The sequence below is a fragment of the Apium graveolens genome, chromosome 11 (assembly GCF_009905375.1).
Source record: "Apium graveolens cultivar Ventura chromosome 11, ASM990537v1, whole genome shotgun sequence".
Taxonomy (NCBI): domain Eukaryota; kingdom Viridiplantae; phylum Streptophyta; class Magnoliopsida; order Apiales; family Apiaceae; genus Apium; species Apium graveolens.
This window is the reverse complement of record NC_133657.1, coordinates 100,386,174-100,403,825: the sequence shown is the minus strand read 5'-3', so window position 1 is coordinate 100,403,825 and position 17,652 is coordinate 100,386,174.

The window sequence follows — 17,652 nt, the reverse complement described above, 5'->3', positions numbered from 1 at the left end:
GTACTGGCTAGTATTATATGTGATGGTGAAATGGTGAGTTTAAAAGATGGAAGTTGACTGGTCTACTTGTGAGTTGATTGTTGGTTGTTTGATTGATTGTTGGTGTCGACTTGAGTCCGGCTGGTATTCAATAATATAAAGGAGATCATGCCCAAATTTTTGGAAAATACCCTACTTTTAATGATAGAAAGTATACTTCCGTGTGTTATCAATATTCATGTTAATACTTCAAATGATTGTGATCTCGGTTCTTGAAAGAGGTTGTCACAGCCAGTCCGACTATATATAATTGGTCTTTGATTTCATTTAGCTAGTCATCACTTGGTGCAATTGATCAATTAAATGGTTAATTTTTACCAATTAATGGTCAGTTAGATGGAAATCGATTCCAATTAGATTAAGTCAAATTTTGATGTGACTTTCAAATTCGAAATCAAACCAAATGAGGAATTTGGGGGAGGTAAGGACACCAGTAGAGTTCAGAAGTTGCTGCAAGTGTGTAAGGCTTTACTTGGATGAATATGGCCATAGTAATGGATAAGAGAGATAGAAAGTTATTTGTATGGATAGGAGAGAATGATGTTTTTAAGAATGAAAGATTTAAGATAGAGCAAGGAGAAGGAAGGAAGGAAAGGAAGAAGGGAGATGGAATCAAAAAGAAATTTGTACCTACAATAATATGGATTTTATTAGCCAATCAAAGAGATTCTATCATCGGTAATAAAGTTGTACTAAAGGATGTCTTGGTTCCAAATTGTTTTGGTAATCATACAATAAATGATTTATCAAGTATATATGTTTTAGATAAAGTGTGAGATACAGTTTTAGTTCAGTTTTTGATTGATATTGATACTTAGGTTGTTAAATATCAAAAGTGGTATTAATATAGATGATTGATGTTTAATTAAGTATGGGATGTTGTGAGCATCAAAGTTCGTATTGATATCTAATTTGATATGACATCAAAATAAGTATTAATATCAGGAGTTCGGTTGTGAATGAGCTATGAGAATGAAGAACGTAAATAGGAAAGAAAGTGGAATCAAAAGGATGATAAAGAAAATTTATAGGGAAGATATGGGTAACATGAGGGACAGAAGTAAGGTGAAAAATTTAGGAAAATTGGCAAATGGAGATAGGGAATGCATCCCAGGAGAAACGATCAAGTACTGAGGCCTAAAAGAAGATATCTAGTGACCAGGCATAAAGATAAAATGGGGAGGCAACATGTAGATAAATGTTAGACCTACCCAAGAGCTAAGGCGGGATGTCAAAGACTAGATGGATACATTTTTCTAGGAAACGTCATAGTGAATCACCTAAGAACCAAAGTTGTCTAATAAGTGGAATAGTCGTTGCTTGAAGAAAGGGTGATACGTCATCGGATCCAGAAATTAATTAAAAATGATCTATATTATTTGATTAGAGAACTAACAGGAGTATTCAGAATGCGAGGAATTAGGTCAAACCGTAATAGTATATACAACTCCTAGATGAATGTGCAATAAGTAAGGAAGAACTAAAAGATAGGAATTTGGCTACGATAATGCAAGGGATTCAAGCTACTCCGAGAATATGATACGAGACATGGATGTCAAGGAAGACTTTCTGATAGTGTGGCACAATGGAAGAATAAACGTTATATGTGACTAGACGTCAAGGAAGAGCATTGCAGTCAGTTCGTATGAGAACTCCCTAAATCGAAAAATGATAATAAGAATTAGAATATGCCGGTGATGCCTCCAGATTAGTATACTTTCTTCTAAGTGGTAAGAGAATTTTGCTCGACAAATCTACTCGATTGTGATTCAAGGAAATTAAGGTACGATGTTACGGCTGTGCGCCAATCGTATCCAATCGAGATTTTCTCATTAATTTTACTCTAATGTAATTTTGAGAGCGTCAGAAATTGAATACGCCCTGGTTTCAGTACATCATTCGCAGATGGATGAGAAGATTAAAAGAATGATTAAAGAGCCTCAAATGCGATTAAAAGCAATTACAAACTATGTTAAATGAACAGAGAAACATGTGGGAATGAGATTCAGCAACCAGTAACTATTGAAAACATTCATGAGCACGAATCTCTAGAATTAGAAAGAAAAGAAAATTAATAGACGTTATCCTGGTCCTTTTGGAAACAGTAAAATAGAGAAGATAGGTGTAAGTTAGTTGGCTTCACCGCCACACGCATACATGGTTCATAGGGTGTTTATATGTGTATAATCACGAAAAGTAATTAATCCCCATTATATATAAAATGGAGACTTGAGTTGAGTCATAGGAGCAACTAACAGAATATGAGGTGAGCGAGAGGCTGTTGAATAATGGGTAACACTGCGAGTAAATTTTTTATAACAAGTTGTAAGGTTGAGAGATCAACCTGAGAAAAGGGAAGTGAGATACTGGAATATATCATTATCTGATCCTTAGTGCGATTCTGAGGACATAATCCTTTTAAGGGGGGGGAGGATGTAATATCCGGTACATGACGTGTAATTATCTTTATCAATAAATAATATTTATGTGAATTTATGTGATTTTTGGTGAATTATTTGATGATTGTTGTGGTCATGTGGATGTCTATATGTGGTAAAGTATAAGTATGTTAATTTTATTATGTACAGAATAAAATATAGATAATTAAGGTATTTTATGGTAATTTTTGGAGTGTTATATGATTTTATATTGATTAATGAATTTATTAATTATTTTCTGAATAATTACAAAATCATTTTCTAAAGTCGGGAATCGTCCGACCTCAACCGTTTGTACGTTTTTACAACCCAAAACTTTTCCGAAAACTCCTTCCTAACCTAATCTGGTAATTCCGGACATTTTTCGTGTTTTGACTTTTTCGATCCGGATTACGGTTTGACCTGTGCGCGGCCCGACGTGATATTTTCGACACGCTAACCTTTTCCGATAACATTATGTTCGTACAATCATTTTATAAAAGACCGGTTTTGATAATTATCCGAAATATGATAACGTTTATCCAAAATGGGATAGTGCTTATCCAAAACAGGATAGTGCTTATCCAAAATAGGATAGTGTTTATCCAAAAAGGATAATGTTTATCCAAAATAAACGTATTTATCGATCCAACACGATCCAAAACGTACTAATATTCTGTAAATATAAATAGCCCTTTCTTATTTCATTTTCATGCGCAAAATCATAATGAGACAGTACAACCCCTGAAAAACAGAGAAAACTTTATAAAAACACCGTATTCTTGAAAATCAATCGCACAAACGAAGGCGTTATCGAATTCCGATTCAGGCGTGCAATATATCAAAACGAAGCTCTCAAGGTATTCTTGAATCAACCATCTGTTTTTGCCCAGAAATCAAGGTATTTTTCTGATTTAATTATTTAAATTCGAATTAATTATGGATTAAATTATGATTTTTTGTTCTTGATGTTTTTGATATGATTTGATGGCATAATCGTGTAGATCTTTTCTTCCTGGTCAATTTGGTATATTATATTTCAAAAAATGAGTTCAATAACATGCTTAAATTGATGTTTGATTCTCTGTATGAAGAACTAGGGTTTATGTTCTTGAATTTTATTAATTCGAAATTAGGGGTTTCTATTCTGTTGAGTCTAGGTGAAAACCGTAACCACCAATGCATTCTGGAGATTCTCAGGAATCGAGTCGTAATTTTTGTTTAATTTATAGAGTGTTGTTCAAGCAGATCGGAAAATTTTGAAGCTCGCCGGCGGTGAGACTTCGACGGGGATTTCTGGGAAAAACCGAAGTCCTTCATCAATTTTAACCCCATAATATTGTTCCTGGAAACCAAACCTTCAAATATGCACCTTCTGGGTTGTTTTCGTTTAAATAAAAGTTGGCCGGTCGCCGGCTGGTGGCGGTGCGGTGGCCGGAACAGGACGGGGGGGGGGGGGATTTCGATTTAACCCCCTGTAGTTTGCAAGATTTTCAAGTTCTGTACTTTGGTGTTAAAAATTCACAAAAACAAGATTGTTGTTTTAAAAAATTTCATAATGTATATTTCTGTTTATTTAATTTCCATAAATTATATTTTTATTATTTTAAAATTCCAGAAATTCCTTATTTATTTCTGAAAAATTATTTTAAATATTAATTAATATAATTAGTTGTTAATTAATTTTAATTGATAATTAATAATTTAATTAGTTAATTAATTTAAATATTAATTGATTAATTAATATAATTAGTTGTTAATTAATTTTAATTGATTATTTAATTGGATTTAATTATTCTGAAAATAGTTTCGAGCTTTAAAATATTATTTTAAATTATTTTCAAAGCTCGATAATTATTATAAAATTATTTTAAAGTCAAATTCGGGTGTTCAAAACCTATTATTTAATTATAAAATGATTCAGAGTCCAATTTTAATTCCGAAAAATGTTCAAAAATTTGTAATAATTACCTGGAAAATCATTTTGACCCCGAATCTTCTTGGAAAAGTTATTTTATTGAGTTTCTGGTGTGTTATGTGCTACGTGCTATTTGATTGATGTGTTATATGCCTCTGTGGTTGTTGTTTGACTTTTTTGGTTATAACTTTGAATCCGTAAATCGGATTTGGGTAAAATGAAGGGTAGATAAAAGCTTATGACGTCTATGTGACGATTAGAATAGAAAGAGAAGGCAAGTGATTGACGAATAAAAGCAAGGCATAGAAAAAGAAGGAAAGTGAATGATGAGTAGAACTGTTAGATGAGTACAAGTAAAGTTGGAAATCATCTATGATAAGGCAAGTCCTTCTGAACCTTTCTTCAAGATATATTTCGAATATTTATGAACTTTCTCATAACATGTTGTTATTATTCAAAATAAATCTTGTTTTATATTGCAAGCATTTTAAATTGTTTAACGTTGAACCTTGATTCTTGTTGATCTTGAGCCATAAGCCTTATTCTTCAAAAACCATTAATTGTTGAATTCTCAGATACAAGCCAGACATATACGATACTACTCCACATATACATACACCCCATAAACCAAGTATTTTAACAGAATTTCTTGAGCATGCAAAAACTTATACACCCTGGAATACCCTATCACATCAAAGATCAATACCTTATATTATTATTGAACCATTGTTCTTCAGATACTTGATTCTTCATCAGCCTTGAAGCCGTTCTTCATACTTACACCTTGATATACCATGGTGAAACCTTTGAAATGTTTTTATGCTCTGAGATAAATGTTATATCAATGTTAATTATGATTCTGTTTTATTGAATTACAATGGTTATCATATTGAATTGTTTTAGAATTGGATGGTTTTATAAATATGGACCAAATTCGTGGTCAGACCAGATTCATGGTCATATTAGGCCAATGTGTGCCTTGGATCCAGTATATAGAGCAAAGTTGGGAGCTTTGCTCGGGGTTAGTGCGTGACTGATCAGCAGCCTAACCTTGGTTTTTAAGAATGAAAAGGATTTCTAGTTCTATTCATTGCTTATCCAGAAACTTGATTCTTATGAATCATTTCAACTGATCATTGTTGAACCTCAGTTATTGCTATTATAACTTGTTGAGCTAGTTAGCTCACTCTTGCAAAACTGTCAGGTTATTTTACAGCTGAAAAGGAAATGGTTGATAACGAGGATTCCCAGTCCAGTGTGCGAGCTAGGATTCCAGGATAAGATGGAACGAGTTAGCAGGAGCTTTATAATGTAGATGAATTATGTAAGATTATAAGAATGATATCATTATCAGGTCTAAGCGGAATTAGTTGGGATTTGGTACGATGTAATAAAAGTTAAAGTTGTGGCTTGTTTTCATACTTTAACCTGTTGCGATCCATGGTTATGGTAAGAAGGGTCTCCGCATATATTACTTTTATAAGCAGGTATTTATATATTGAGTGTGTGTGTGTGTGTTGTAAACCCCAAACTTCTGACCCGGGTTTGGAGGGCGTCACAATTAGTCAACCAATTGGTAAAACTTTTTAACGTAAACAATCTGATCTATGAATTAAATATATGTTTTTTGCATGGATCCTGCGGTGGGTTTCAAAAATTCTGGTTTTTTTTTACATTTTTAATTACTGTTTCCATTGCATTTATGTGATCGAAACCCAACAATGACATCAGAGCTACTTGCGAAAAGTTTTTAATTCGTTTATATGTTTACTGGTTTTATTATGATAACATGTATACAATATTCCATGACTGTTATGTATGCGATTTTGTATGTTTTACATGTTATGTTTATATATGCGTATGTATATATATGTTTTGAATATATGATATTCATGAGAGTTGTATAATCATATGATGATTATATAATCTGTATATATACTGATATATACATGTTTTGTGTTTGTTATTATTATAAGAATCGTATTTGATACGATTCTAAATCGGATGCAGCGAATTTGCTGAAATCTGTGTCCGGTGTCCGATTTTGGCGAACGAATACGCTATTTCATATGGAATCGAGCGTCTGAATGTAACTGATAGATATAGCTATTATCGACTGATGTGTAAGGTATTTGACATCATTTAGGCCCTGTAATCTGCATTTAATGTTATCAGATTTAATTTCGAATTTTCTGATTTTTTCAATATTTGGTTTTTATGATTAGATCATGATGGGTATGATATGTTAAGATCAGATTATGTGTTTTAACATGTTATTTTGTGTTAATTGAGTATGGTGGATGGTTATGGCTTATGACCTTAGGTTAATGGTTTTGGTTTTTTCAAATACGGCTTGCATGTCGTTTAATCTTGTAATTATTAAATCTTGAATGTAACTCGAGTTCTTCTTTTAAGTTCATTAGATTCATTTTCATATTTCATTCTTGTAATGTACATGAAGATTTGAAGATCAGGGGTAATCCCACACGGAGGCCATCCAAGGAAGCAATACAAGAAAGAAGACATGTAATAATTAGTCTGTATTTATTTTCCACTTTAGATTGACCTAGATCTTTGTCATTAGCTTGATAAAGATCACATAGGATGAAGCCATATCCAACCACGTTTATTTATTACACTTTACATATATATGCGCATATGATGAATGTATGTGTAGAGTAGTTTATAAATATGCATGCTTAATTAGATTAAGGATGTATGTATTAGATACGACACCCATGCCATGCTTGCTAAACAAGATAAAATCTGTAACGATCCAAGATTTTAAAATGAAAAAACAATTATGAGATTCTCATGTTTATGAAACACGAAATAAAATAAAAAAATTCTTTATTTCTGACATGGGGCGATTTTGTCAAAAGTGAGTTCATTGAACTTGTAAGGTTGTGGGTTATAAGCGAGACCGTTGTGACTCCCTCACTACCTGGAAATCAAACCATTGACGAATATTGATTTGAAGTATTTTATTAAAGGAAAAATTAGGAATCTCTTTATGATGGGATCATGATCGTTTTAAAATTAACAAAACCCTAAAGTTAATATTAAGTTGATCAGATGTTTTCCAATGAGTCAAATGCGTTAACCCCTAGATCGACCAGGAGTGGATTCTCCAAAGCGAAGTACTGCTATCTATCGTGGGAGATGTGTTGAAGTACAATGATACTTTTTAACTATTGGGTTTGACTTAACTAAGTTATCACAATAGGATTGTGAACTTAGAGGCATAGAGTTTGGCGAGATTTATTAAATAAATATGAACAAATGTTGTTCCACCAAGCTATCCAAGAGTTATATAGTTGATATAATTGACAAATGTTGTGTACCTAAATAATCATTTTTTAGGAGAAAATCCAAAGCTGACCTAACACGTGGTGAAATATGGATCTTGGCTCACTAGAAAGGATATAGAAGTTATTTTTTCCAAATTAATAGTTAGGGCTATTGATTTGATAAAAATAGTGGGAGATATATATTGTGAATATATATATATATGAATAATCACTTGAACATAATTTAATGATCATCTGTAGACTAAGTCATTTTATGCACTTTAATATTGTAGATATTAAATGACAAATAACACAAATAACTTCTCTATGTAATAGTCCTCGAGAAGGACAAGCTGACATGAAATAATTTTCTCGATTGACATGGGAACTTGAGGATTGTCCTCGGGTTCAAGGATGTCACTGAAACCCCTCCCTTATTTCTTCTAGCCGAGAATGAAATATGTGCAGAACAAAATGCTTACCAGAAGCAAATTAATTATGCAACTGATGTCTCATCCTTGTAATTATGAGTGCTGAGCTTTAGAAGCAACAAGAGCATAATGATGCTTATGATATGATTGAGCACCTTCAAAAGATGTTTGAAGGATAGGCTCGTCAGAAAGATTTGACAATAATAAGGTACTATACTTTTGCATTAATGGGAGAATCATATCCGGCTGGACCACATGTCCTAAATGTGATAGGCATATGTACCTTGATATTTTGGGATTCAAGAATGGTCTAGAGACTCAGCTTGATATGATCAAACGATCTTTGAACAACTTCTATTCTCAGTTTTTTAAGAACAAAAGGAATGAGATAGACATAATACTCACTAAGTTGTTAAGCATGTTTAGAACTGCTGAAAATAACATGGTAAAGGCATGAATTACGTCCATATTGATGATGTACACATGGAATGCACATAGGACAGGAAAGTGGACAGGCAAGGTGAAGATTTGATCTTATTCAGTGTTAAACCAAAGTTAAATCCCAAAGGGCTTTTGAAGCCTAATAGTGGTGTTGCTAAAGGAGATGATTGTCATTTCTATGGAAATAACTGGATGAATGGAAGTTAAATTGTCGAGCTTATTTGGAAGATCTAAAGAAGAAGACTAGCAATGGTCAAGATTCATGTATAGGGTTAGAATTGGAGCAAAAGTTGTTGCTCTAGTTGAAGGAACTCGATACCTAATGTTGCCTATAAGGCGAGATTGAGAACTTGATAAATTGTTATTACGTTCCTGCCTTTAGCGGATACATTAAGTCAATTTCTTGTCAGGACAAGAAAGGTTTTCATTTTAATCAAATAAACAATAGTTGTTTATTCTATTTCAATGATAAGACTTATAATGATGCACAATTAGTTAACAATTTATATGTTCTAAGTTGACTTAAATCAAACATTACCTCTAGCATTGTCACTAAACCATATTAATGAGAAACGCATTTCTGAGTTACATATAGATGAATACTTGGATAAGTTTGATTTTGAATCATACGGAAGATGCGAACTTTGTCTCATTGGCAAAATGACTAAAGCTTCTTTTACCTGATCAGGTGGAAGGGCCACCGAACGATTATGACTTATACATAATGATGTATGTGGTCGAATGCGTATGATGGTAAGGGGGCTTATACTACTTCATAACATTTACTAATGATTTCAGTAGATATGAATATGTGGTTCTTATACAGAACAAATCCGATTCTTTTGAAATGTTCAAAGAATATAAGGCCGAAGTAGAAAAGAAAATAAGGGAAAAGTATAAAAGTTTTATGATCAGATCGTGGAGGAGAATATTTAAACCTCAATTTCAAGAGTTTCTTGAAGGAGTGTGATAGTGTATCATAACTTACTCCTTCTGGAACACCTCAATCGAATAGAGATTCTGAAAGGAGAAATCCTACCTTGTTGGACATAGGGCGATCGATGATGAGTCAAGCGGATCTTCCATTTAGTTTCTAGGGTTATGCTCTAGAAACGACTGCATATACACTTAACCAAGTTCCGACTAAAGCGGTTCAAAATACTCCATATGAGATATAGAGTGATAAATGTCAAAGCATGTCATTTATGAAAATTTGGGGACTTGAAGCGTTTGTAAAATGTTTAGCCTCTGACAAGCTTGGACCAAAATTAGATAGATGCTATTTTACGGGATACCCAAGTGAGACTAGGGTATAGTTTTTATAATCCTTCCGGGAACAAAGTGTTTGTTTCTCGGGCCACTGTATTTCTTGAGGGAGAACTACTTTCTAAGAAAATCAGTGGGAGGATAATACATCTCGATGAAGATCGAGAACCACATGATAATATTGAACTAGAGTTGGAATAAGATCAGGATGTACATCAAAATGTTGAAAGTAATCCTGTCCAAGAAACACAGGTTATTTGTAGATCTCAGGGTAAAGCGGCGCATAAACATAAAAAAGGGCTGGCCCGTCAAAAGTCCGGTTCCCCATCAGTCGTTTCAGAAGTAGTCTTGTCATCAGAACTCCCATCGCTTTCATCAGAACTGCCGTACCCGTAGCCTGAGAAAAGTCCATCAAGCCCAAGCCGAGGTCGGAGATAGAATGGCTTTAAGCTCTCATAAAGAAAATGGAATGAAACTCTTACCAGCTGGTTCAAATCAACCATTGGACTGAATTTTTTTGAATAAACAAGATGACAAGACTTTTTCAGGAACTAGAGAAGAGGATTCACCATGAGCCCAGGAGAAATTATGAATTTATTTTGACTCAAGATGGTGATGTGATGCTTACGGATAATGATAAGCCTCTCACCTACCAAGATGCTATGAACAGTTCGGACTCCAAGAGATGGCTAGAGGCCATGAAATCCGAGATGGAATCCATGTATCAAAATAAAGTACTGACTTTAGTTGATCCACTTGAAGGGGTAAAACCTATAGGGTGTAAGTGGGTTTTCAAGAAGAAAACTGAGATGGATGGTAAAGTACAGACTTATAAGACGCGACTAGTGGAAAAAAAGTTTCAAAAAATTCATGGTATAGACTATGATGAGACTTTTTCATCGGTTACTATAGTCAAGTCCATCAGGATTTTGTTAGCAATAGTTGCTTACTTTGACTATGAGATTTAGCAAATGGATGTCAAAACTGCTTTCTTATATGAGAGCCTTGAAGATGATGTATATATAATACAACCTGAGAGTTTTGTCGATCCAAACTTTGTTAAGATAGTTTGTAAGTTGCTTCTATCTATTTATAGATTGAAGCAAGCCTCAAGGAGAATGAATATTCATTTTGATGAAACGGTCAAATAGTTTGGCTTTATTCAAAATGAAGATGAACTATATGTTTGCAAGAAGGATAGTGGGAGCCATGTGACATTCCTAGTATTATATATAGATAATATATAACAAATAAGGAATGTCATACCTTATCTACATGATGTTAAGACTTGGTTGAGAAATAGTTTCTCGGTGAAAGACTTAGGCGATGCTACCTATATATTAAGGGTCAAGATATATAGAGATAGATTAAAAAGATTAATCGACCTAGTCGGAGTACATACATTGATAAAGTATTACATCATTTTATGATGCAAGAGATAAAGAAAGGATATGTTTCAACGTCTCATGGGATAGTGATCTCAAAAGATAATTTCCCCATAAATCATTAGATGATAAGGGCCGTTTGAGAAAGTTCCAGATGCGTCAGCAATTGGATCTATATTGTGTATAATGATATGTATTTATCCTGATATTTCGTATACTTTGAGCATGACGATTAGATACCAGTCTAATCCAGGTGAGGGTCACTTGATAATTTTCAAGAATATTCTTAAGTACCTAAAGAGGACTAAAGATTTATTTTTGGTGTATGGAGAAGATAGGGAACTGGTTGTAAAGGGTTATACTGATACTAGTTTCTGAACCTAATTTTTGGACAGACAAGGATGATTACGAGTTTATGTCTATTTTGTGTTTTGTCTAAATATAATTAATGTTAGCTTGAATAGTTCACAACAAGAATGTTGATGATTCTATAGAAGCCGAATATATTGATATTTTTTGAAACAGCCATGGAGACTGTTTAGGCATGTCCTTAGGCAATATTGCCTTATTAATGATATTAATGATTAAGGAGATATAAATGTAAAGTGCATAGTAATGATAGTGTTGCAGACCCACTGACTAAGGCTTTGTCACGGCAGAAGTACGATGGTCATACTAGTTCCATGAGTATTAGATACATGGGTGATTGGCTCTAGTGCAAGTGGGAGATTGTTAGTGTTTGTGCCTTAGAGACAACACTATGATGTTTTAGTTTAAGACATTAGGATTATTAATGTTTATATTCTATCGATTATTCTCTTTATAATTTATTAATTCTTAATTTACTGCGATATAAATGTTAGATTAATAAATGTCCTTGGAATATGATATCTAATTCTATATCTCTAAGTACGTGACTTAGAAATGAGATTATGAGAATAGTATCAATATTCCTAAAGGTCCCTAGTCGAGTATTATTATTAAGGGATAATAAAAATGTATTAAGACTGGTGTGTTTGTTGACTGATGATCACATCTCATTGATCATAGGTATAATGATACTAAAGTCAAAAACACAGGCAGATATATATGTACATGGTGCTGGACAGACCCAATGTGAGATTCTACATGTCTGTTGTGTCATAAGTAATTCTCACAGTGATAATGATGTAATGGTCCTTAGACTTGAAGTCATTATATTTCTATACGAGAATTAATATACATTGATTCCATTAAAAGTTATCCTTGACCGGGTAATGATAAAAGTGGACATTGGGTATATTATTGGCCTCTTGTGTGAGCTAGACTATGAAATGCGTGGTCACGCTCAAATGTTGATTTGATATGATAGTCTACTCATTGGTCAAGGAAACTTGGACTAAACTATGATGAGGATGACATATTACATGCCTCTAGTTTAATCTATAATACTTGGTTAAAGGGATTATATTACATTGTACATTATTCACAGAAGGTTTAATCGATCACTGATTCAATTATTATTACTTGGGTAGCAATGATGTATTACTAGATGCCGCTCATTGTTTACAATTTTAAATTAGATTTAAAATTCGTTGTCAACGTAATAATAACCTATAGGGTCACACACTAAGAATGCTTGAAGAATTATTTAATTTAAACTATATTAAAGTAATTCGAATTATTTATAATATTAATTAAATATGACTTAATTAATTAGATAAATATTAATATTCGAATTTAGTAATATTAATTATGAAATTTATTTGTTAAATAATTAAGTGAGACTTAATTATAATACAAATAGGAATTTTGAATTAATAATAACTCCTAATTAGTTAAGAGTTATAATTCGTTTTTCTACTCTATATATAATATCTCTTGTGTGGCTGATTTTGCAAGCAAGACTTTTACTAAAACCCTAGCCACCAAGAGAGAAGATGGAGAGATCAAGAAGAAATGAGTTTGTGCTAGTACACATCCAATCCTTGAGTTCAAGCATTCGTATGGATACCGATAGAGCGTAGATCGCGAGAGCGGGATGCGTGGTGATTGTACAAGCTTTGGATCTCCATTAGTCAACCAATTGGTAAAACTTTTTAAGGTAAACAATCTGATCTACGAATAAAATATTTGGTTTTTGCATGGATCCTGCGGTGGGTTTCAAAAATTCTGGTTTTTTTTACGTTTTTAATTATTGTTTTCGTTACGTTTATGAGATCGAAACCCAACAAGAATACCCTAGTTCAGATAATCGTTTATGCTTAATACGTCCTTATTATCAAATCTATCCAGTCGATATTAAAACCTGACTCTTATTTATAGGTATTATTGAAATACACATAACAATTATGGTTCACATCTTCGAAACTCGGTTCGATATTTATTTTCAGAAAGTACGTATATTCGTTGTTTTAAAAGATAGGGTAATCGATTATTTATAAAATATCTTATCTCAACCCGTAATTAAGTTCATATAATATAATTATATTTCCTCGTTCGACATTTCCGATAATTATAGGTTACGTCCCCGTATTTTCGGAATTAATTTCTCGAAAATTGAGCAGCGTCTCCTTTGTTTATCGGCCTACCCGTCGAAACAATTCGACGTCAAATCACAACAACAACCAACCACAATTCGCAATCCCAATCACCGATACAATTCAGTTATTCGTAGGACTCAGATAAAAATCATCACCATCCACCGTCGGCTCGCCAAGGCTCATCGCCGACGGCAGTATAATTCGCGGGCACCCGATTAATTCGGGTTTCCGACACGAATTTCACCGATTAATTTTTATAATTTCCTGCACAAACAAATTTATTTTCATTAAAATAATTAATTAATTTATTCAAATTTTCCATTAGAATTAACTAGAAATCAGAAAGCATAGCACCATCAGTTCACGCGCCCACGCGCGGCCGAGAACAGGAGCAACCAGGAAGCGAAACCAAGAAACAAAGAACACAACTATACAATCACATACTGGATACACACACACACACACACACATATATATATATATATATATATATCCACATGTATATATATATCAACAGGATTTAAACGAAGCAGGCCACCGGAACCAACCGGAAAATACAACGGCAGCACAACCGGAAAAGAAGCGGCAGGCGGAGACCGGCGTAGGAAATTGGAGAACAGAGGAGTAACATCGGACATGAATCAGGGAAGAAACGGAAAAAGTAACAGAAGAAAGAAAGGGAGAGAAGAGAGAGATGAGCACAGAGAGAGATCGAGAGAGAGGAGGTGAAGTCGAGGGGGGGAAGGGGGGTGCAGGGGGTGAATTTGGGGGTTTTGTTTCCTTTTTTTTTTCTTTTATTCTTGTTTTTATCCTGACTCGCACCGCACTTATTGTTTTTAACGAATAATCTACGGGTAACAACAACCCGAAAATTTATCAGAACAGATTCAAAATTTTTGAGATAATTTAAAACTAATAATAAAAAAAATTCATGATTTTTAAATCATTTTTAACTTGCCAATCATATCCGCATTTAACGATTTAACGAACCCACGTGCGGGTAAATTTAATCCGAAATCTTTCCGAAATAATTTTAAAATTCTCGAAATAATCTAAACTTAAGAAAATATGAGTTTCAGAATTTTTGAAGCATTCTGGAATTTACTATTTAATTTACACTTTAATACAATCAGAAAATTATTTTGGGTTAAATAATTGATAAAATATTGATTTCTAAATTTTATAAATTTCTAAAAATAAGTATTGAAATTATAAAAGCATAAAAATAATTTTAGAAATAATTTTAGCATTTATGAGAATAAATATTCAATAAAATTATTTTAAAAGTAAAATGAATTCATACAGCTCAATAATTAATTATGCAATTAACCTTCGCATCCAACCAATCAAACATAATTAATAATATAGCAACACATAGCTGACAGAACCATCGCATATTTTATTTATTTAATAATTCGATAATTACATTTACATATCGGATCCGAAAATAGATTACTTAGCCGTTAAGTAACTATAAAAACGATATAATTTTATACCAGATTTGGATAAATATCAAAACAGAGTCTTTTATAAAACACTTTATACAAAAGTAGGGTAATAATATCTCGCCTTTCGAGAATAGAGGTTTTATCAATCTATAAAATGGTTAGCGTATCGAAAATTTTACGTCGGGACTCGTACAGGTCAAACCGTACCCTGGATCGAAAAAGTCAAAACACGTAAAATGTTCAGAATTATCAGATTAGGTTCGGATGCAGTTTTCGAAAGAAGTTTTTGAAAGAGTTTCGTGTTGTAAAAATGCAAAAGCGGTTGACGTTGGACGATTTCCAGTTTTATAAAATAATTTTATAATTACTCCAAAAATAATAATTATTAATTCTATAAATCCTTATAAAATTATATAATAATCCAAAAATTCCCAGAAAAATACCAAAATTATCTATATTTTATTCTGAATAATTAAAATTTGAAATATCATAATTTTATCAAATACGAACACCCAAAAATTAATATTAATCATCAAATAATTCACCAAAATTCATACAATAATCACATAATAATTTTTTATTAATAAAAATAATTACACGATATTTTCCGGATGTTACAAATATCATCTACATAAATTTGAACAAGTATACTAGAGCCATTAACATTTCTAAAGAATAAGGTTTTGTCAACAGTACCTCTTGTGCAGTGAATTTCTAAGAGAAACTTTGATAAAGGACCATACCATGCTCTAGGTGCTTGCTTCAATCCATAAAGTGCATTCAAAAGATAATAGACATATTCTGGAAAATTTGGATCTTCAAACCCAGGAGGCTGACTAACATAGATTTCCTCCTCCAAATCTCCATTCAAAAAGGAACTTTTGACATCCATTTGATAGACCTTGAAATTGGTATGGGCTGGATAGGCTAAGAAAATTTTGATGGCTTCAAGTCTTGCAACAAGAGCAAAAGTTTCATCAAAATCTATTCCGTCTTGTTGACAGTAGCCCTTAGCTAACAATCTAGCTTTGTTCCTGACAACTATGCCATTTCGTCCATCTTATTTCTGAATACCCACTTGGTGTCAATTGAATTCTTTCCTTTAGGCTTGGGTACCAACTTCCATACCTTGTTCCTTTCAAATTGTTTAGCTCCTCTTGCATAGTTAAAACCCAATCAGGATCTATCAGAGCTTCTTCTACCTTCTTTGGTTCTTTCTTTAAAAGAAAGTTGTTATATAGACATTCTTCTTGAGTTGCTTTTCTTGTTTGAACTCTAGATGATGCATCACCAATTATGAGCTCAAAAGGGTGATCTCTAGTCCATTTTCTCTGTTGTGGTATGTTAGATATATTTGTGATGTCATGTCTAATAATGATTTGTGTTTAGTTTTTAGATCTTGAATAACAAGACAAATCAGGACTTAACTGGAAATCAGTATTACACTGAAGTCAGAACTTAAGATATCAGAACTTAAGTTATCAAAACTTAAGATATCAGAAGATATTCATCAGGAGATAATATCAAGACTTAAGAAGACTTTCAGACAAGGAAGGCGGCTGATTAAAGGGAAAGAAGATCAAGAATAAAATAAAAAGAAATATGCATAGAGAAGAATTATATGAAGAATAGAAGACTTGGAGGAAAAGATAACTAATTGATATATTTTAGGATACAGAATTATATTCGATATCAGTTAGAGATTATCTTCTAACTGTGTGGTATATAAACACAACATAGGGTTTGCACTAGATGTGTTATCATAATCGAGAATATTATTCATTATAACCCTAGCAGCTCTCGTGATATTTGTTCATCACTGAGAGAGAACGGTTCCATTGTAATACTGTTTTATTAATAAGATTATTCTTTGTTACATACTTGTGTTCTTAATTCGATTTGATTGTATTATACACTGTATTCAACCCCCTTCTACAGTGTATGTGACCTAACAAGTGGTATCAGAGCCTATCTGTTAACACATATACAGTAAAGATCCAAAAACAATCATGTCTGAAGAAGAACAAACTCCAACCAAGCCCACCAAAACTGAAGAAACTCCAAAGACTCAAATCCACAGTCGATATGAGACTATTAGGGTTCCCATGCTGAGACCTTCTGAGTATCCCATATGGAAGGTGAGGATGCTATGTTTCTGGAAGCTACAGATCCAGAATACCTTGACAGAATTAATGAAGGACCACATAAGCCAACCAAGCTCTCTGTTGTAGTTGCAGATCAGCCAGTAAAGACTGTACCAAAGGAGAAAAGTGAGTATACAGCGGAAGATATCTCATCTATTGCCAATGATGCAAAGGTAAGGCATTTGCTGCATAGTGCCATTGATAATGTCATGTCAAACAGGGTAATTAACTGCAAGACTACAAAGGAGATATGGGATGCCTTGGAGACAAGATGCCAGGGAACTGATGCAATTAAGAAGAACAGGAGGACTATACTCAGTCAAGAGTATGAGCACTTTGACTTAAAACCTG